The sequence below is a fragment of the Neomonachus schauinslandi genome, chromosome 9 (genome assembly GCF_002201575.2).
Source record: "Neomonachus schauinslandi chromosome 9, ASM220157v2, whole genome shotgun sequence".
Taxonomy (NCBI): domain Eukaryota; kingdom Metazoa; phylum Chordata; class Mammalia; order Carnivora; family Phocidae; genus Neomonachus; species Neomonachus schauinslandi.
The window spans coordinates 117,888,319-117,902,078 of record NC_058411.1 but is presented as its reverse complement, the minus strand read 5'-3'; the positions used below and the strand labels follow the sequence as shown (position 1 = coordinate 117,902,078).

Genomic DNA, 13,760 nt, shown 5'->3' with positions numbered 1-13,760 from the left:
TATCGCCTAGTATGAATCTATACCAGTTTGTTAGTGCATTTGTCAATTGATGAACATTTGGGTATCTGAATACTCACTTTTTGGGTATTATAAATAATGCTGCTATGAACATTTGTGTATAAGTCTTTTGTGGGCAAACGTTTTCATTTCTTGGGTACCTACCTAGGAGTGGAACTGCTGGACCATACAGTAACTACCCTAAGAAAATGCCCAACTGTTTTTCTAAAGTAATTTCATCAGTTTACAGTCACAACAGCAATATGAGGGTTCCAATTTCTCCACATCCGTGCAAACTCTTGCTATTTTCTTTTTTATTATTATTACTATGGTCAACCTAGTAGGTATGATATGAGTATCTCATTTTGCTTTTAATTTGCATTTCCCATTTCTTTTGCTTATTGGCCATTCATTTAATGTCTTTGAAAGGTGTGTTCAGAATCTTTGCCAATCTGTGTTTTTCTTATTATGTTGCAAGAGTTCTTTCTGTGATCTAAACATAAGTTCCTATGTCAGTTATATGCTTTGCAAATATTTTCTCCCTGGTTGTGGATTGTTTTTCATTCTCTTAGCAATATTTTAAAGAGCTAAAATTTTAAATTTTGATACAGTCCAAATTATCAATGTCTTTTGTCTTTTTTTATCACTTGGACTTTTGATGTCACATCTAAGAAATTTTTACTGAACCTAAGATAAGGAAGATTTAGTCTTACTTTTTTCTTCTCTAAATGTTTTATCATTTTAGCGCTTGCATTTAGCTCTAGGATCTACTTTGAATTTGTTTTTCTATGTGCAGATCATGTATGTATAACTTTGCTTGTCAAAGAAAGGAAAGAAGGTATTCATTCCTGGTAAAGAGAAGTACACATAAAAAAGCTGGGCATTCTACAGAATTAGTATAGTTTGAATTCAGGAAAGCAATCTATAGGGTAAACTGAAGAGGCAGCCATTCTCAAGAGATGAAACTCAGACTAAGGCAGGAGGGGGGGCTTAAGTAAACACAGGATCCCAGCGCCATGCTTGTCAGGTCAGCAATGGGGGCTGTGCTCCCACGGTGCTAGTTAAGGACACTGAGCAACTGCTTATCCAAAATGGAGACTAAGGGAGGCTACATCGGTCAGGAAGTGGATAAATCAGAAAAGGAGGAAAAGATTTTTTTTTTTTTGTGGTAAGAGACACATGACATAAAATTACTAGCTTAATTTCACAATATATATGTGTATCAAGTCATCACATTATACATATTAAACGTACCAATGTTGTATGTCAGTTATATCTCAATAGAGTTGGAAGAAAATTTTACCAGTTGAACCATTTTTAAGTGTACAGTTCAGTGGCATAAAGTATATACACACTACTGTGCAACCATGATCACCACCACCCATCTCCTGAACCCCTTTCATCTTGCAAAACTGAAACTCCGTACCCATTAAACCCAACTCCTCATTCTTCCCTCCTTCCAAATCCTGGCAACCACCATTTACTTTCTGTCTCTGTGAACTTGACTACTCTAGGTGTCTCATGTAAGTGGAATCATACATTATTTGTCCTTTTGTGACTGGCTTATTTTACTTAGCATAATGTCCTCAAGGTTCATCCACGTTGTAGCATGTGTCAGGGTTTCCTTCCCTTTTAAGGCTGAATAACAGTTCATTGTAAAGATGTTCTGTTTTGCTCACAAAAATTTGGAAGTGCAGTGGGGCAGGGTAGTGAGGAGCAGTAAGTGTGATGTGGAAGTAAGAGTTTAAAGCTTAAAAATTAAAAGAGGTGAAGATTTTAAAGTGGATGAATAACCACAGAGTGGGTGTGGAGTAAGAACCTCTGATCCCTAAGAAAGGGGCAGAGGATGATCAATCAATTAAAAAATACTGGGGGGAAGAAGTGAGCAAGTATCAGGAAAACCAGGAATTGGAACTCACAGGTAGTCAAGAGTTTATATAGTGGCTGAGAACTGGAGGAAAGGCAGTCTGGAAAGAGGCCATGGGTGTGGGGGCTTCAGAGGATGTGGGTAACTTATGTGAAAATGGTTAATGCATTAGGCAGAAGACCAAGGGCACATTGGTAGGTTGAGGAGGGAGAGAGACCACAGTTCCTGAGTGGTGGGGAAGGGAACAGTGGCTGGCGGGTGGAGACAAGGGGGAAGGCTTCAGCATGGAGATGATTGATGGGGGGTACCTGAGAGAGACCAGAGCTATTGACATTAGGGAGAAAGTGGTAGCAGGAGCTGAGTCCCAGAGAAGGTAAGCAGAGAACAGCCATGGAAACAGAGCAGAGTGGAAGAGCTAAAAGGCAGGAGGACGCATAGGAGTCTGGGGAACAAGGAGGTAGTAGAGCTGTTGGCTTCTGTCTCTGTACCTTCTCTGTGGCCACTTGGTAAGATGAACAGAATGAACTGACGTAGTTTAAAGAGACAAGTCAGGTTCTCCAACAGCTGCTCTAAGGGAAAGAGAGCTGATGAAGAGAAAGGAAAATATGCTGAGTTCATAGAAGAGAGTAAGATGGATACAAGGTTATATGGATGAATTATAGTTTGCCAACTAGTCAGCTAGATAGAGATATCTAATACACTAAAAATATCCTAACATGTGGAAATAGTAGAGTAAAGCTATCTTTAGGGGGTGGGATCATGGGTTTTTAACATTTTCTAATTTCCAAATTTTCTACAAGGCGGATATTTTATTAGCCAGATAAAACAGTCCAATTCTGTATTTAGAGATAATTGGGCACAAAACCAAAACAAAATGCTGAGCCATTTGGAGGCTCCAACAGAGACTGAAACCGTACATTTATAGTGGAGCCAGTCAGCAGGTTTCTGTGGCTCTTTTCAATTACCTTCAGCAGTCCAACAATGAGGAACTTAGAATAATAACACCACCAAGACCACACATTTCTGAGACACTCATCATCTTAGCCACTTCCTAAAGCTCATGTTGCTGTCATGTTAACTCTCAGGCAAGAAAATTGAGGCCTAGGTTAATGAACTTACTTAATCCTAAACAATTTAATGGTAGAACCAAGTAGGTCCAACCCCAACCTCATGACCTAAAGCCCTATTGGACAGATGAGGGAAGAAGGCTCTGAGATATGTGAAATGGGATGGAGGGGATGTTGTTGAGGGAGGGGCTGAACCTGGGAGGAGGGAGAGGTCAGACCTGAAGATATAGTGGGATCTGGGGAGAGATAAATGTGACAGAGAAGGGAGAACACAGAGATGCTAGAATCCCCCAGCTCAAGACTTCAGAGCAAGATGGTGAATTATTGGCATATTTGATTGTTGTTATGGTTCAAAATAAGTATATAAAGCCTTTACCTACATTTCAAGCCTAAGTAATATATTCATGTTATATTCGTGCTTAGTTTTCTTAAAATCCTATCATTATTACAAGACTTCCTAAAATCACTCCTATTGTTTATAAAGTTCAAATTGCTTTTTATTTATTTATTTTTTAAGATTTTATTTATTTATTTGACAGACAGTGAGAGACAGCGAGAGAGGGAACACAAGCAGGGGGAGTGGGAGAGGGAGAAGCAGGCTTCCCGCTGAGCAGGGAGCCCGACGTGGGGCTCGATCCCAGGACCCTGGGAACATGACCTGAGCCGAAGGCAGAAGTTTAATGACTGAGCCACTCAGGCGCCCCACTTCTTATTTCTTTTAAGACACATCAGGTTTAAATTAAGTCTTTAGTTCTTTAAATCTTTTTTTAAAAAGTTTTTATTTAAATTCTAGTTAGTTAACATGTTGTGCAATATTAGTTTCAGATGTACAATTTAGTGATTCAATACTTCCATACAACACCCAGTGCTCATCACAACGGCCCTCCTTAATACCCATCCCCTATTGCACCCATCCCCCCAACCTGCCTCCCCTCTGGTGACTGTCAGTTTGTTCTCCATAGTTAAGAGTCTGTTTCTTGGTTTGCCTCTCTGTTGTTTTTTTTTCCCTATGTTCACTTGTTTTGTTTCTTAAATTCCATATATGAGTGAAATCATACAGTATTTGTCGTTCTCTGATTGACTTAGTTCTTCATTTATTTCTATCTGAGAATTTTCTTCCTTGGGACTGATATTGGACAGAGCTTCGCCAATGTGGGGAGAGACTGATGTTAGGCTATCATTCCTCTCATGGGAACTGGGGTAACTCATCTGTGAATCAGAGCAGAATAAATGCAGGCACTCTGAACAGGGCCCCTTGCCCTCTCTCCTTTGAAGCTAGCTTCTGAAGCCTGCAGCTTCCCAGTGCTGCCCTGGCTCGGAGTAGCATGATGTGTGCCTGCCTATCAAAGACATATTCTCCACTCCAGATCTCACCAGTAATAAACCTGATATTTTGATTTCTACTCAGTTGACTTTATCTCTTTCTCAACTGGTTCTGAGAGGAAAAAAGAAGAGAGATATTTTATTGACCTCTTAATCCCACAGTAATACCTGAACCATCAATTCCACAAGGTTCATACACTGTCTTACATCATTACCTAATGTGTTTCTGTGTGTGTGTTTCTTTTATCCTCACTGCTACCTTCTCTTCTCCATTTCCTCGCTTCCTTAAATTATGTCTTTTCCTTTATTGTCCAAAGTGATATTTAAGAAGTCAATTTGGGGAGGAAATCTATGCAAATGAAAATGCACTTAATACATAATCCTAAAGAACTCTCCGCAACTGTCTTAGAAATGATAATCTTGTGTTTACTCAACATAGCTCCAAGAGCACAGCCTCTGCGTTAGAGTACATGTCGTGTTTCCTTGCCTTTAAGTTAGGAAGCTTGAAACACCTACCTCTATTTGGATGCCTTTAGCTGTAAACCATATTAAAGCCTGTCTCCACTGGCTTAAATAATAAGGAAAATTATATCCTTTGGTAGACTGTGATGTTGTTGCCAATTTTTCACTCTTACCTGCACCCATATCCTTTGTCACAAGACTCTGCAGAGACTTTCACCAGGGATGCATACCTGCCAACTGATGGTAGACGTGGTTACGGCTTGCTTTGGCCATTGTGACATTAGAGGACGTGGCTTAAGCAAAAACTTGAAATGTGCTTGCATGCTTTGGCTTGCTCTCTTGCAAGTATGTTTGCCCAGAAGATGAAAGATACATGGTGTAAACCTGAACCCAATTTGCAGCTTGGAGCCAAGCCTACATGAGTGCAGTCTAGATTACTCAACCCTCAGCCAACCTACAGACATGTGAAGTTGAAAAAATAATTGTAGTTTTGAGCCACTGCATTTTAGGCAGATTGTTATGCAGCATAATTGTGACAATAGCTAATGAATACATCGCCCTATGGAGCCTTGAAGTAGGACTGCTTGGCAGTCCTGGAATCACCTTTTTTCCCTTTTTCTCAGAAACTGTCTATTCCTCGGGCTAGCATTCCTTAGTTGTAATATGGCCATGGAGAGCAAACCATCACATCACATACGGCATACCACAGCTTCTGTATAGTACCATGTCTTCCTCATGACTCTTGTTAAAAAGACAAATTTCCCAGGAAGCTTATCAGGCTGCTCACATCTCTAACCAAAACTGGATTGTATGATCACCATCTAACCAAATCACTAGCAAGGGGAAGGGGATGCTATGACTTCAGAATTTATATCTGAGGTGTCTTCATTTGAGGGGAATGAATGAACAAAACTGAGATTCTATGAGCAAATTGAAAGGAAAGTGAGAAGCTGCTAGATAGGAGACAACAGTGACGTCTTCATATGGATGTCTCGAGAGTATATGCAAAGTGCTGAGAAAAGTGGTTTGTACAAAGTAAGCTTATGCTACAAGCTATTTTTAGATCACTTGTTAATTTTATTTTATTTATTTATTTATTTATTTATTTATTTATTTTAAAGATTTTATTTATTTATTTGAGACAGAGAGAATGAGAGAGACAGAGAGCACATGAGAGAGGGGAGGGTCAGAGGGAGAAGCAGGCTCCCCGCCGAGCAGGGAGCCCGATGCGGAACTCGATCCCGGGACTCCAGGATCATGACCTGAGCCGAAGGCAGTCGCCCAACCAACTGAGCCACCCAGGCGCCCCACTTGTTAATTTTAATAATGAGATAGGAAGGGCAGGTAAAGACTAGACAGATAATAAAGGGAGCTATAATGGACAAGAAGGCTTGTGTAATCCATGAGTCACACTGACTGCCTCGGCAACCAGCTGCCCAACAGCCCTAGACTATGAGCTTTCCAATTTGATGCACAGCCACAAGGTCCTGAGTAATATATGCATCAAAAAGAAAGTTACTTTTGCTACATATATCTCTGTGTTTGTGTATATACACTTATACATAATTTTTACTTATATATAGATCAAAAATGTTTATATTTATACTATATATAAAAATATATAGGCTCATTTTTATGTACAGTTGACCCCCAAACAACACGAGGGTTGGGGGCACTGACCCCCAAGACCATCAAAAATCTGTGTATAACTTCTGACTCCCCCAAAACTTAACTAATAATAGCCTACTGACCAGAAGCCTTACTAATAACCTAAAGAGTTGATTAACACATATTTTGTATGTTATATGCATTACATATTGTATTCTTACAATAAAGTAGAGAAAAAATGTTAAGAAAATCATAAGGAGGAGGAAATACATTTACAGTATTGTATTTATTGAAAAAGATCCATGTATAAATGGACTTAGGCAGTTTCAAACCTGTGTTGTTCAAAGGTCAACTGTATATACAAATACTAAGAACCTTCCAAAGCAACCTGTAAGATGTATTTAAAAACTCAATATATACATAAATATACATGTATATATAAATACATGTAATTAAATGAATAAAGGGGCGCCTGGGTGGCTCAGTCCATTGAGCGTCTGACTCTCCATTTCCGCTCAGGTCATGATCTCAGGGTCCTGGGATTGAGCCCCGGGTCAGGCTCTGCGCTCAGCAAGGGGCTTCTCTCTTTCTCTCTCTCCCTCTGCCCCTCCCCACCCTCTCTAAAATAAAAATAAATAAACCTTTTAAAAAGGGGGGGCAAAGCTCCGGAAGTGCAAGGACCGAGGTCGTACAGGTGTGGATTCCGCCGGCGAGGCGGCTTTTTTCGAGATGCCAGGAGCCGCGGCTAAGGGCTCGAAGTTGTACAGGAGCATCGAGAGTTTCGTGGAGGCCCTGAAGCGGGACGGCAGGCTGTGCAGCTCCGAGGACATGGCTCCGGAGACCCTGGGGCTGCCCCGCCGGATCATCACAGACCACCGCTGGAGCAACGCAGAGAAACTGATGGAACTGATCCGCCGGGAGGGCCAGAAGATGACGGCCGCGCAGCCCTCAGAGACCACAGTGGGCAACATGGTGCGGAGAGTGCTCAGGATCATCCGGGAGGAGTATGGCAGACTCAGAGCGATCAGCAGGAGTCCTTGCACGAACTCTTGACATCGGAAGGCCTGAGCGAGGATTTCAGCTTCCCTTATGCCCAACTCCAGTCCAACATCATTGAGGCAATTAATGAGCTGCTTGTGGAACTGGAAGGGACTACAGAACACTGCGGCCCAGGCTCTGGAGCACATCCACTTCAATGAGGTGATCATGACCATTGGCTTCTCCCAGACAGTAGAGGCCTTCCTCAAAGAGGCTGCCCGAAAGAGGAAATTCCATGTCATTGTGGCAGAGTGTGCTCCTTTCTGTCAGGGTCATGAAATGGCAGTCAATTTATCCAAAACAGGTATTGAGACGACTGTCATGACTGATGCTGCCATTTTTGCTGCTATGTCAAGAATCAACAAGGTGATCATTGGCACAAAGACCATCCTGGCCAACGGTGCCCTGAGAGCTGTGACAGGAACTCACACTCTAGCACTGGCAGCAAAACACATTCCACCCCGCTCATCGTGTGTGCTCCCATGTTCAAGCTTTCCCCACAGCTCCCCAGTGAAGAAGATTCATTTCACAAGTTTGTGACTCCTGAAGAAGTCCTGCCTTTCACAGAAGGGGACATTCTGGAGAAGGTCAGCGTTCACTGCCCTGTGTTTGACTTAGTCCCCCCAGAGCTCATTACCCTCTTTATCTCCAACTTTGGTGGGAATGCACCTTCCTACATCTACCGCCTGATGAGTGAACTCTACCATCCTGATGATCATGTCCTATGACCACCACCTGTCCTAAGCAGAAGCTGCTTAGCCAAATACAGAATGGAGAGGCACTTCAGTGTGACTGCTGAAAACATCGTCCTTGTAATAGGGAGTGACCTGGAGTCAATCTGAAAAAACTTAATACTCTTTCCTGCCCTTTCAGTCATCCCATAACAAGGATGCACATTCAGGACTGTCTCTTGCCTTTCTGATCTTAACAGAAGCAGCAGGGCTTGACCTATAAATTTTGGAGTCTTTTGGGGCACCTGGCTGGTTCAGTTGGTAGAGCATGTGACTCTTGATCTCAGGGTCATGAGTTTGAGCCCCACATTGGGCACAGAGTTTACTTAAATTTTTTTTCGGTGGGGGAACCTCTTAACCTCTTAGTGACCTGAGGAGTCTGGAACTTAAGTTTCAGGAACTTAAACTTTCTGGTTCAGTGGGGTGTTAAACTTAACACTGAAGACCTTTCTGGGATACAGGTTTTTGCTCATAAATGGCTACCACACCTTTTCCTGGGCTGTGCCAATAAAAGCTTCTTAAAGAAAAAGAAAAGGGGGGGGGCAAAATCTCTGTTTAAAAAAATAATAATTATATAAATAAATACATATGTAAGTATATGTTTGTATATAAATATTTTAATATGCATTATATATTTTTACATATAATTTATATATATATTATATATTTATGTTAAAATAATATATTGATAATATAAATATATATTTATGCACATATTCAGTTTTTACAGTATCTTACAGATTGCTTTGGAAGGTTTTCTTAATTTCACAGCTGAAGTAATTAAAGAGGTGAACTGATGTTTAGTTTTGCCATTTATTGATGGTTCAAAGAGATCCAAACATGAAGTTACTATCATCAGCTGCTATTTTAGTTGGTATGCTGGTGAAGAAGTTAAGGCCCAGAGGCGAAAGGCACTATTCTCTGAGCAGTTGTTCTCATAACAATAGGAACTCAACAACTGTGTAGGGATCTTCTGCTAGTTGGCTATGTCCCCTATCTGCAGTGAACACAAATCCCGTCATCCTCAACAAGTCAGCGGAGAAAACCGCAGGGCGCAGAGCACATTCACATGAAAGATGTCAAGGGGCCAATTAGTCTGACTCAGCTCCTGAATCAAAGCATGCCCGGCCTCCTTCAGATCAGGACATCTCCCGGCTAATTCTGAGATCCAGGACTCCCTTCCCACGCAGCCCCTCACACAGCAAACTCGGCACCGGGAAAAAGTCCCCAGGCACCAGAAGCATTCAGGAAAGGGGGAGCAGGGCTGGAAAGGTGTGTGCACAGACGGTGGGGAAAGAGGCCCAGAGCAGAACCAAGAGGGAAGACAGCCACTCTGGGTGAGGCCACCGCAAAGGCATCGGGGAGAATGCTGGGGCTGTGAACAGGTCTGAGGGCAAGGCCAATACGGGCACCTTCTTCCAGCAAGTTGCTGCTGGGAGAAATCAACCAAAGCACCTGAAAACATGCAGCATCAGCAGCCCCAGTTCTTCACCGGCCCGGGGAGAATGGAAAATAGGCGTAAAGAGGCAGCAGCCCCAGTTGAGACTAAGAACAGTCTGGAGTTAAAGGTGCATCTATTTGGTTTTGCCACTCAGCTGATATCCTGTTTACTAAGGCAGGGGGGAGAAGGTGTTTCACAGTTAATGATGGTGGTAAGTGCCTGTGTTCCTTCATCTAGTGTGCTGGCCAAGTGGCCTTACTTAGTGCCTTCCTCACCTGACTTCTCACACCTCCTCGGGTTACTCTGGCCTCCTCCACTCCTCTGCACAGGCAATGCGTCCACAGGGTGTGCTTCCGTGCTTACTTTGTTGGTCCTCTTGCATGCATTTTACTGCTAACTACACACTCCATGGTATCTGCTTTTCTTCAGTTTCTATAACCTCTCTTCAATCCTTCCCCACCTCTTCTTAGAGACGTCATCCCTCTAAGTGCCCTTAAAGATGGATGTTATCCGGATACACTGCAGCCCCTATGTTGTGGTTGGAAAACCCATTTACAGCCCTAGACTACCTGTACTAACACTTCTAACAAGCTCACACTGACCTCTTTCCAGAGCTGGGCCTCCTATTCCCAATAGGCTCTAGAACAGGTAAAACACAGCATAACCAAAAATGAAATCATTGTCCTTCCTAAGCCTGCTTGCTCTTTCTGAGTTGATTTTTTAAATTAGTGATATTTACTCATTTGTATGAGCTGAAAACTTGGCAAGGATCACTGATCACTCCCTTGCTTAAACCAGAGTTTCAAACAACTGATTCCCATGAGTTTTCCCTTCCTTTATTTACTCCAATGGATTCCTTCCTTTCCATATTTCTTCAGCACAGGTGCTTGCATTTTTACCTGGACTACTCCAAGAGCATTCCAACTTGCAGCCTGAAAGATACATCCACCTTCCACACCATGTCACGGTGAGCTCACAAACAAAATCTGAAACAATATCTAAAATCTGTTTAGAACCCTTTCACAGTTCCTTGTCTACCAAACTCTATGCCTATACTTGCTGCAAGGTCCTGAAAACCCATCTCCTTTTCCAACCCAAAACCTTCACTCATACTCTGCCTTCTACAGGAATGGCTCCTGGCTTAACTCTTTGTGTAGATAATCCCCTCTCTTCTGCATCCCCAAATCCTCTGCAAGATAATCCCTAATCTCCAATCCTGGCAGCCCATTTATTTTGGAGCCTTTGCCCAGTTGGTAATTATAAAAGGCATGCTGGCTGGTGCATGACAACTATCCACTCCAACACCCAGTGTATCCCTTAGCCTGGCTCCTAATCATCCTGAAGCAGCCCAGCATCATCAACCTGAGCATGGTTTTCCCAAAATCCCAGGCTTGGCTCAAAAGCCTCTTATTCCTTTTTTCTAGAAACCAGGGAACACCCTGTGCATATCTTGATTATTGCATTTGGCACATCCTTTTGAACTCATCTGTTTGAGGAATCCTCGAACTGTGAGCTTCTTCAGGAAGTAACTGTATCCATCTTTTTAGGAAGCACCTAGCACAGTGGTCAAGAAATGTGTGTTGGCCTCAATTTATACTCATGGGGTCAATTAGTCCTCAGTTTCATGGCATATTTTGACAGTGGTCTCCTTCTCTAGTCCAGGCATATCAATGGGCACAGGGTGAACCAGAAAGAACACATCCTCAGATGACCCCAGAAAAGTTCCAGATTAGGCCTTCAAGTCACCAATGCCATCTTACTGTCTGGCACTCAATTTCCTTGACACATGGTTTGTCACCTCTACTAAATAACTTATCCTGCCCAACAAAGAGGGCAGGCACATCACACCCTCCAGAATGGAGGCCTACCAGGGGGGCTGACATCAGATAAGCATCAGGAAGAGGGGGAACACATTCCAGTGCTGATTACAACACAGCCCCTGAGTTGTAAAGGCTGAGAAGGGATTGCCTCAATCAAGTCAGCCATCCCAGAGACTGATGCATCTGCGTTAATGATGAGAATGTAGTGCTAGCAGCTCCAAGACAGGGGTTACAGGGTGTCACAGAAATTACAAGCAGGTAAAGAAGAGAGTTGAAATGGAGATGGATATGGTATAGAGGCCCTTTTCATCGAAGTCCCCTTTCCAGGTGTTTCTGGAATGCAGTCATAGAATAACAGTGATATCACTTACTGATTATGAGCCATACCCATTTACATATATTACCTTTAATATTTATAACATTCTGCAAGGTAAGCCTTATTATTTTACCTATTTTGTAGAAGAGAAAACCAATTAAGGTAGTCATGGAACTTGCTCAGGGTGCCCCAGTAAATCACCATCAGGTTCAGAACTGGGCCCCAATCTCCAAATCTCATTCTCTTTCTGCTTCAGCATGCTGCACATTCATGAAGAATGGATGGTTGTAATACCTATCTGCCAAGCTGAAGGAATTGTAGTCATAATTGTTCTCAAAGCAAAAAGAGACATGATATCAGTTTATTCTAAAGTTAAGTGTGAAGATGTGGCTAGGGATCCATCCCTAATTATATTCAGACAAGAGACAAATTGGCCATAGTACTCAAAACCAACACAGATACAGCAAGCAACTCAAATGACCTAACACACTGCTCACAAAGAGACAAAGACTTGGGGAAAAGGAAATAAAATGTAAATATTCATATTTAATGAATATATTCTTGTGAGGAAAAGAGAGCACTTCCAGTTAAAATATTTTTAGAGGAAAATGATGTATACTGGGCCAAGGGACATATGAGAAATGATGATGAAACATAGCAGAATCAAGAAAAGTGTGACAAAAAGATTGACTAAACTCTGAAAAGCCTCAATCAGCTCAAATAGTTATAATAAGCTAAACTTTCCACTTTTATGTCAACAGATTACCTTTAATAACTATCACTGTCTTACTGATTCCCCTCCTTCTAATCTTTCCGGAGGCTTTGAGTCCATAATGAGGTTTATGACATTATGACTCTTTACAGAATTTTATTGAAGTATAGCTCTTTTTTGTCTGACTTCTTTCACTTAGCCCAATTATTCTGGGATTCATCCGTGTTGTATTTATCGATAGTTCATTCCCTTTTATTGCTCAGTAGTATTCTACTGTGTGGCTATACTAAATATTTTTTTATCTGTTCTACCTGTTGAAAAATATTTAGGTTGTTTCCCACTTTTAGCTACTAGGAATAAAGATGTAATGAATATGTGTGTATGTTTGCAAGGACATGTATTTCCTTTTCTCTTGGCTAAATATCTAGAAATATAATGGCCGGATCATTGTAGCTGTATAACTGACTTTTTAAAACCTTACAAACTGTTTCCCCAAGTGGTACCATTTTTCATTCCCACCAGTACTACATCAGAGTTCCAGTTCCTCCACATCCTCATCAACACTAGATATGATTGGTCTTTTGAAATTTTAGTCATTCTAATAAGTGTGTAGTTTTACTTTGAATTTCCTTAACAAGTAATGATAGAGAGCATCATTTTGTGTGCTTATTTGACCATCCATATATGTTCCTTGGTGAAGGATCTATCCAAATCTCTAATCCATTATTTTAATTGCTTTATTTATTTTGCTATTTTAAGTTTTAAGAGTTCTTTAGATATTTTAGATGCCTGTCCTTTATCAAATGTATGCTTTGCAAATATTTTCTTCCAGCCTATGGCTTATCTTTTCATTCTCTTAACTGTGTCTTTTGAAGAGCAAAAATTTTAATTTTGATGAAGTCCAATTTTTTTCTTTTGGAGTCATATTTAGGAAATAATTTACTTATAAGGTGATTTTTATCTTTATGTTGAAAGTAAATTTCTTGTAGGCAGTGCATATTTAATTCTTGTTTTTAAATCTAATTTATCATGTTCTATCAATTTAATTGAGATATTTAAACCATTTACATTTAATTTCATTAATGTTATGATTTGGATTAATCTATCATGTTGCTATTTCTTTTGTAGTTTTCCCACTAGTTCTTGGCTCATCTTCTTCTCTTTTTCCATGTTCATTTGGATTAATTGAGTATGTCTCATGATTTCATCTCCTTTTTTGACTTATTAGTCATAATTCTTTGTTGTTTTACTTTAGTGGTTACTTTAGAATTAATAGTATATTTACTTAATTTATCACAGCTTAATATCAAATGATATTATACCACTTTACATTTAGTATAAAAATCTCACTACTATATACTTCTATTTTTTCACCTCT

General features: G+C 40.9%; 1 protein-coding gene and 1 pseudogene across 2 annotated transcripts in view; one reads left to right on the top strand and one right to left on the bottom strand.

Annotated features, from left to right (window-relative positions):
- The window catches only part of GABRB3 (gamma-aminobutyric acid type A receptor subunit beta3), a 235,686-nt gene that overhangs the window by 81,810 nt on the left and 140,116 nt on the right, over nt 1-13,760 (bottom strand). The gene's annotated exons all lie outside the window — the stretch shown is intronic.
- On the top strand, nt 7,054-8,133 carry LOC110572231 (annotated as a pseudogene).